Source organism: Chrysochloris asiatica, unplaced genomic scaffold (genome assembly GCF_000296735.1).
Source record: "Chrysochloris asiatica unplaced genomic scaffold, ChrAsi1.0 scaffold00059, whole genome shotgun sequence".
NCBI lineage: Eukaryota > Metazoa > Chordata > Mammalia > Afrosoricida > Chrysochloridae > Chrysochloris > Chrysochloris asiatica.
In genome coordinates this window covers 16,136,924-16,144,454 of record NW_006408577.1, presented here as the reverse complement: position 1 = coordinate 16,144,454, position 7,531 = coordinate 16,136,924, and the positions used below count along the sequence as shown (strand labels likewise).

The 7,531-nt window shown below is 41.6% G+C and overlaps 1 pseudogene; it reads left to right on the top strand.

Annotated features, from left to right (window-relative positions):
* The first annotated feature begins 4,474 nt into the window (after positions 1 to 4,474).
* Positions 4,475 to 6,154, top strand: LOC102831990 (annotated as a pseudogene).
* Positions 6,155 to 7,531: the final 1,377 nt, after the last annotated feature.

Below are 7,531 nucleotides of genomic sequence, written 5' to 3'. Positions count from 1 at the left end.
AGTGCCAACCTTTTCTTTCAGTATATGTACACTGACTAGAATTGAGTGATCTTTGTTTTATACACCAACCTCAAGGTATCACCCTCCAGATCCAGTGTTTCTAAAGAGTGTTGAGGAGGTAAAGACATCTGGAAGCAAAGTGTGGTAGACTTCATTGCTCTCCACACAGACTTGCTATCCTTCACTCAGCGCTGAACTCAGGTGTGGCCAATACATGCTCAAGTTCAGACTTTCACTCGGCTGCAGTGACCAACAATGTTCCAGAGGATGCTGCCCCATCAGCCTGGGACCTGGAGTGAGGTAGAGCGCAAGGTAGAACACAACCTGGAGCCGAGTCCTCACAGAATCCCCAATGCACACTGTTGTTAGGTGCCATGGAGTCTGTACCTACTCATAGCAACCTTATGCACAGCAGAACGAAACACTGCCCAATCCTGGGCCAAGCTCACTACTGTTGTCACGCTTCAGTCCATTGATGCTACCACTTGGCTAATCCATCTCTTTGGGGGTCTTCCTCTTTTTCTCTGACCCTCCACCTTACCAAACATATATCATTCTCTAGTGACTGGTCCCTCCTGACAATATGTCCAAAGTATGAGAGACAAAGTTTGGCCATCTTGGCCTCCAAGGAGCGCTCTGGCTGTACTTCTTCCAAAATGATCTATTGGTTCTTGTGGCAGCCCATGGCACTTTCAATATTCTCCAACACCATAACTCAAAAGTGTCAATTCTTCTACGGTCTTCCTTATTCACTGTCATTCTTTCAGCCACTCAGATTTTACAAAATTACAGCTTAACCTATCTATCCTGAATGACTGACATTAGTGAGAACGGTTTACTTTATGATTCTTATGATCCCCCAAATCCTTTATAATCATCTCAGCACTTCTAAATCAATGACCATGATCTTAGAAACTTGCTTTTATCAGGTGTTTTCCAAAATATTCAAATGCATCTTGACAAAAACAATCATTTCCAGCACATATATTTGAAATCATAAAATTAAACTGTAATAATTACAGCCAGTATAAACAATATTTATAACATACACAACTGAGTGTGGAGAAGCGTACATCTTAAGTGTCAAGAACAGAAACTCAAGAGTACACTACACAGTAAGACCTCTACCCTTGGGCATTTGGTGTATTATAGGCTGTTGTTAGGTGCCCTCCAGCAGGTTCAGACTCATAATGACCCTATGTCAAACAGAATGAAGCACTGCTGGGTCCTACACCAATCTCACAATCGTTGCTATGTGTGAATCCACTGTTACAGCAAATGTGTCACTGCATCTCACTGAGGGGTCATTAGATGATATATCTCACAGAGGGAAAAAAAAGGCACCAATAAATCCAGTCTGTCTGGAGGATACTATGGGCCTATATTGCTTTCAACAACTTTGAGTCTAAATAATTAGAAGAATAAATAATACTCTTATGCTGTTTTGTGCCATCAAGTCAATTTCAACTCCTAGTTACCCATGTGACAGAGAACTGTCCCATAGGGCTTTCTTGGCTGACAGCTTTACAGATTACCAGGTCTTTACCCCACAAAGCCGCTGGTAGATTCAAACCAGCAGCAGCCTTTCAGTTAGTAACCAACACTTGAAGTTGGCTGGCCAGATTAAAAACCTGGTTGGTTTTTCAAAACGATATCCAATTATCATATTTATTCTGTCCCAAATACATAGTCAGAAGTACCTGAGTCACTTAAGAAAGGGAAAATAAAACACTTCAAAGCCACAATCAGACATAAGAGGTCAAGAAGAGTGCAAGGGCATATAGCCTGGCTCTTAGGATACAAAGAATAAACACACAAGTTATTTTTAAAAACCAAGTTTAAGTTTCATAGTTTAAAATTACATACTTCTTTAAAATTGTCAACAGAGATAACTGTTCTTCTCAAAAGGGGTTCCATACTCTTGAGTAAAATGAAAATTGTTCAGCAAAGTCTGGGTGCTTCTATTCTGTGTAGCCAAATAATAAATCTATCCAAGATGGGTTATATATCTTAGAAATCTGATAGTCATTGCTTCAATAAAAATATCTTTATTTAGAAATGATACTGACATATTTCAATAGACTATTGATAATATTCTATGTAACGCTATGTAAACACATACTGACCAGAAACCCGTAACCCAGCAACACTTCATAAACATATACATTACAGAAATCCAAAACACCCCTGCACCAACACCATGGTAGGTTTTCAACCACCAACCTTGCAGTTAGCAGTCCAGTGCTTATCCTACAGTGCCACACCAGGACTCCCTCCTCTACTTGTCACAAAATGGTATTCCCCAGACAGAGTTCTAGCATCCATCTTCCACTCTTCTCACACTACCTTCTGAGGAACCATTCATAGCTTCAATCACTGCCTGTTGTTAAGTCCCATCGAGTTGGTTCCGACCCTGTATAGGGTTTCCAAGGAGCAACTGCTGACCTTGTGGTTCAAACTGACTTTACAGTCCAACGCATTAACCCACAGCACAACACCAGGATGGAAAATCCCTGCAACTACATCTCACAAGCCCTGGACTTTAGCTTTTGGATTTAAACACCTTCTGGGCCTCACTCAACTGCTTGGATGGCCTACATCCCAAACTGAACCCAGCAGGTCAGCCTTAAACTTGCTCCCTTTATTTCCAACCTATGTGGATAGCTCACCATTCCCTCCATCACACCAGCCAGAAACGTGGCAGTATCCCCGGCCTCAACTTCCCCTCCACATTCTGACCCGTCAGGTACCTCAAAATTCAGAATTTTTGACCAAATAATCCTACTTTCAGTACATATTTTCAGAAACTCATCCAAAACAGAGAAAAGGTCAGTGGATAACAATGTTCTTTATACTTGTTTTATAACAACAACGTAGCAGAAGCAACACAACTACCCAATAACAAAGGGATGTTTCAGAAAATAATGGTACTCAATGAGATAATACACAACTATAAAAGTTATTACAAAACCTATGTAGCAAAATAAAAGATATTTGTACTCTATGATCATATTGCTAAGTGCCATCAAGTCGGTTCTGACTCATAGCAACCCTGTATAGGATTTCTGAAGCTTTAAATAATTGTTGTTAGGTGCGGTCGAGTCAGTTCCGACTCATCTCGACCCTGTATAGAGTTTCCAAGGTTATAAATCTTTACAGGAACAGAAAGTCTTATCTTTATGTCGAGAAACATCTGGAGGATTTGAACTGCTGGCCTTGCAGTTAGTAGTCCAACGCATAACCCACTACACTACCAGAGCTCCATCTGAGTATACTTAATGTCACTGAACATTGCATATGTTTTATTCTATATAGTTCATCATAATAAATTTTTTTAATATACATATAAGCTGGAAAAAGAATGCACACAAATGACCACAGATGATATTTTTGACGCTTCAAGTTAAAGTACTGGACTACAAAAGGTCGGTTTGAATCACAAGGTTGGCAGTTCAAACTCCCCAGTCGCTCAATGGAAACCTTATACAGGGTCACTATGAGTCGAAATCAACTTGATGGTACTTAAAGCCAACAGCAAAAACAGGTTCGTGAATAGCAGGCACTGGTGGATCAGGGATAGAATTCTCATCTTCCATGTGGAAAACGGACTAGATCCATCCATGTGTCAGTGGAGGCTGGCATGTTGCTAAGACACTGATCAAATTTCAGCAGAGCATCAGACTAAGAAGGACTAGTAAGAAAGGCCTGGGCGACAATCTACTTGAAATATCAGTTAATGAAAACTCTGTGAATCGATCATGACAATCTATTTCCAAATATCAGTCAGTGAAAACTCTATGAATCGAAACAGCAGCACACAGCCTGTTTTTTCACTGTGCATGGGATCACTGTAAATCCGAGGTTGACCGATGTCAGCTAATAACAAGCTAATAAATGTGCGGTTTTATGTTCTTGTTTTCCAAAGCTTCTGTACTGTTCCTAAGATGATTCTCTGGAACAAAATATCCAAAGAGAGTTCTAATAATCTTGAACTTACTAAACTGCTTGATTTCAGAGTAAATGGGAAGTTTATCATTGAATATCTGTGTCTCTTCAGCTGCCATTCCACCTCCCTGCTACATCTGTTGCAATATCCAAAGTGATCTCCCATAAAATAAAATTTCCCCCTAATCCTATTATATTTGTAGCCCTCAGCATGAGATCCTAGAAATTGATTAATTCTTCCAACAAACTCGACTGGACATATAAACAGCTGCATGACTGTAGAACTGGGCCCCCAACATCTGCCACTGCTCCAGAAAGAATAGCTCACCATGTACAAGCTGTTGCCAAAAGAGCAATTGTAAAGCTGGGAACAAAATCACAGAGAAGGTGAAGCCAGCTATATATCAAACAGCTGACAGGTTTGCTGTCAAGTAAGAAAGGGACATTTTCTCCATCACAGAAAGAGCGAAGTATACCCACTCCTCACTTAATCAACAAGGTCATTAAGGTGTTATAAAAAATCGGTATTATGCCAAAATGGAAGATGATCCTGTCAGATCACAAAATCGAGAGTGACTGGCATGGCATTGTGAGCTAATGCATCTGACTGCAAAGTCGTTTGAACTGCAAGGTCAGTGGTTCAAGCTCACCAGCTGCTCCTTGGAACAGGGTCGCTATGGGTCGGAATTGACTCAACGGCACTTAAGCACAACATATCATTACATGGAATCCTGGTGTGGTACTGTGGGTAAATGCACTGGACTGCAAGGTCAGTTTGCACCGCAAGGTCGGCAGTTCACCAGCCACGCCTTGGAAAGCCTATATAAGGTTGCTGTGGGTCGGAACCAACATGATGGCACTTAACAACAAATATCATTACATAGCTGCCAAACTAGGTCATTATAAAACTTCCAATGCACTTAACAACAAATATCATTACATAACTGCCGAATTAGGTCATTATAAAACTTCCAATGCTCTTAAACAACAAATATCATTACATAGTTGCCAAATTAGGTCATTATAAAACTTCCAACCAGGTGAGAATGACGGCTTAGCCAAGTAGACACGAACTTTAATCATTATGGACAACATTACTCTCACCTTTCACCTCAGCAGTTTGTTACTGCAAAATGGTAAGTTGTTAATGCACAAAATAGTCAGATAGTAGATTTTTTACTACTGTTGTAAATGAGAACTGTCAGATACTGAGATGGCTGATATGCGAGTAGGTGTAGTGATGTATTCTACCCTTGAGCCCAAGAGATACAAAATAAGTTTTCGAACCACAGGTCAGCAGCTCATACCCACCAGGTGCTCCCCTAGACAGGGTCTCTATGAGTCAGAACTGACTCAATGCACTTAAAGCAACAATGGATTTAAGGAAGGAGCCCTAACATAGGGAGTACAGGGCTCTGTTAGATAAGCTCTGGACTGCTAAGCACAAGGTTAGCAGTTCAAACCCACCAGGTGCTTCTCTGGAAAAAGACAACTTTCTGTTCCCATACAGATTTACAGTCTTGTTTTCCATACTACCCAGAGAAGGGTCCATAAGACATTTGTTGCCTTGGGTTCCTTCATAAACTTTCACAATGTCGGAAGCCCGCACGTACTAAAGATGAAGGAGGAGGTCCTCAAATTGCTTACAGCAGGAACCCACTTCACCACCCTTGACTTCCAAATGGAACAGTACATCTACAAAAAGGAAAAGTGATGGCATCTACATCTTAAAACTGAAGAGGTCCTAGGAGAAGCTTTTGTTGGCAGCTAGGGCCATTGCTGCCATTGAAAACTCGGCTGATGGCGGTGTCCTATCCTCCAGCAATCCTGGCCAGCGAGCGGTGCTGAAGCTTGCTGCTGCCACTGGAGCCACATTTATTGCTGTGTGCTTCACGAATCAGATCTAGGCAGTCTTCCGGGAGCCTCAGCTTCTGGGGATACTCATATCAGGGATGACCACCAGCTTCTCACAGAAGCATCTATGTTAACTTGCCCACCGTTGCTTTGTGCAACACAAATTCTCCTCTGCACTCCGTGGACACTGCCACCCCAAGTAACAAGGGAACTTCTTCGGTGGGGTCTGATGTGGTGGATGCTGACTCGAGAAGTTCTGGGCATGCGTGGCACCATCTCCAGGAAGCGCCGGTGTCACGCCGACCTCTATTTCTACAGAGATCCAGAGGAGACTGCGGAGTGCTCCCGCTCCTGACTTTACTGCTGTTCAGCCCGAGGTTACAGACTGTCATGCACGTGCTCTCTGTGCCTAGTCACAGACTAGAGCGCTCAGTCTGCAACTGACGACTGGTCCACAGCCCCAAATGGTCAGGCCACTCAGTGGGTGGAAACAGCCACTGAGTGGCCTTCAGCTGTTCTTCCAGTCTCTTAGAAAATGGAAGTGAGACTGATGGAAAATAAACATCAATTTCTAAAACAGAGAAGATTAGTAGTTTGGGAAACCCTATACAGGATTGCAATCTACTGGACTGAAGTGGGTTTGGGTTTAAGCACTTAAGGGGTTCCTTGGTAGTGCAAACAGTTAAGTGCTAGGCTATTGGTAAGTTGTAGTTCAAACCCACCCAGGTGCCTCGTTAGAAAGACCTGGTGATCTGTTTTCAAAAGGTCATGGCCATGAAAAGCCTATGGAGCACAGCAACATATGGTATTGCCCTTAGTCAGAATCAACTAAACGGAGGTGGGTTTGGGTTTTATGGGCATAAAACGTACATTTCTTTCAATATTTTTGCCCTAGACCCTTTTTGATTTTGATTTTCAAATTGTCAATACATGCCAAGAACTAAGGTTGAGCTGGTAGTTTTGCCCTTATTTCTTCATTACTGATGGAATCTTGGTGTGGCAGTGTAGGATAAGCAGCAGGCTGCTAACCCCAAGGTCGCAGTTCAAACTCACCAGTCACTCCTCAGAAACTTTATCAGGGTAGCTATGTGTCAAACTGACTCAACAGCACTTAACAACAGCTGAGGGTTGCCCAGATATTAAGGGCCATCTAGTCAGAGTCAGTTCAATTCATAGCAGCTCAAGGGGTTCCGAGGCTGCATCTTTACAGGAGCAGAAAGCCTCAGCATTCTCTCTCAGAGTGGCTAGTGGGCTAGAACCACCCACCTTGTAGTTAAGAGTGCAGTGCTTATCCTATATATACCCACGCTCCCTATGCTCAGCTAAACCTGATAAATTTAACCCCCTCCATGGTTCTGGTGTGTATGAAATAAAACAGACAGCAGCCATAAACATGATAAAAGGTCAAGTCTAGATAGCTCTGTGAGAAAAGAAGCCTAACAGACCTTCCTACATGTGCTTTTCTCCTAATAATTGTAACTATATTTTTTTCTAATAGAAAAGATTTCCCATGACTATTCATTTAAAGATGAATATTTTTAAAGAGCAAATTCTAAATTTCAGGTTATACCCACATTACATAAATCCACATATAAATCTAGACTTCCTAAGAGAAAAGAAAGAACTAATACACATATATATATGTTACATTCAAATTAGACATTTAAATTATAGAATAAGAGTCAGGAAAGTACCACCTTTTTTCCATTTATTTATTTATTTATTGGAATGT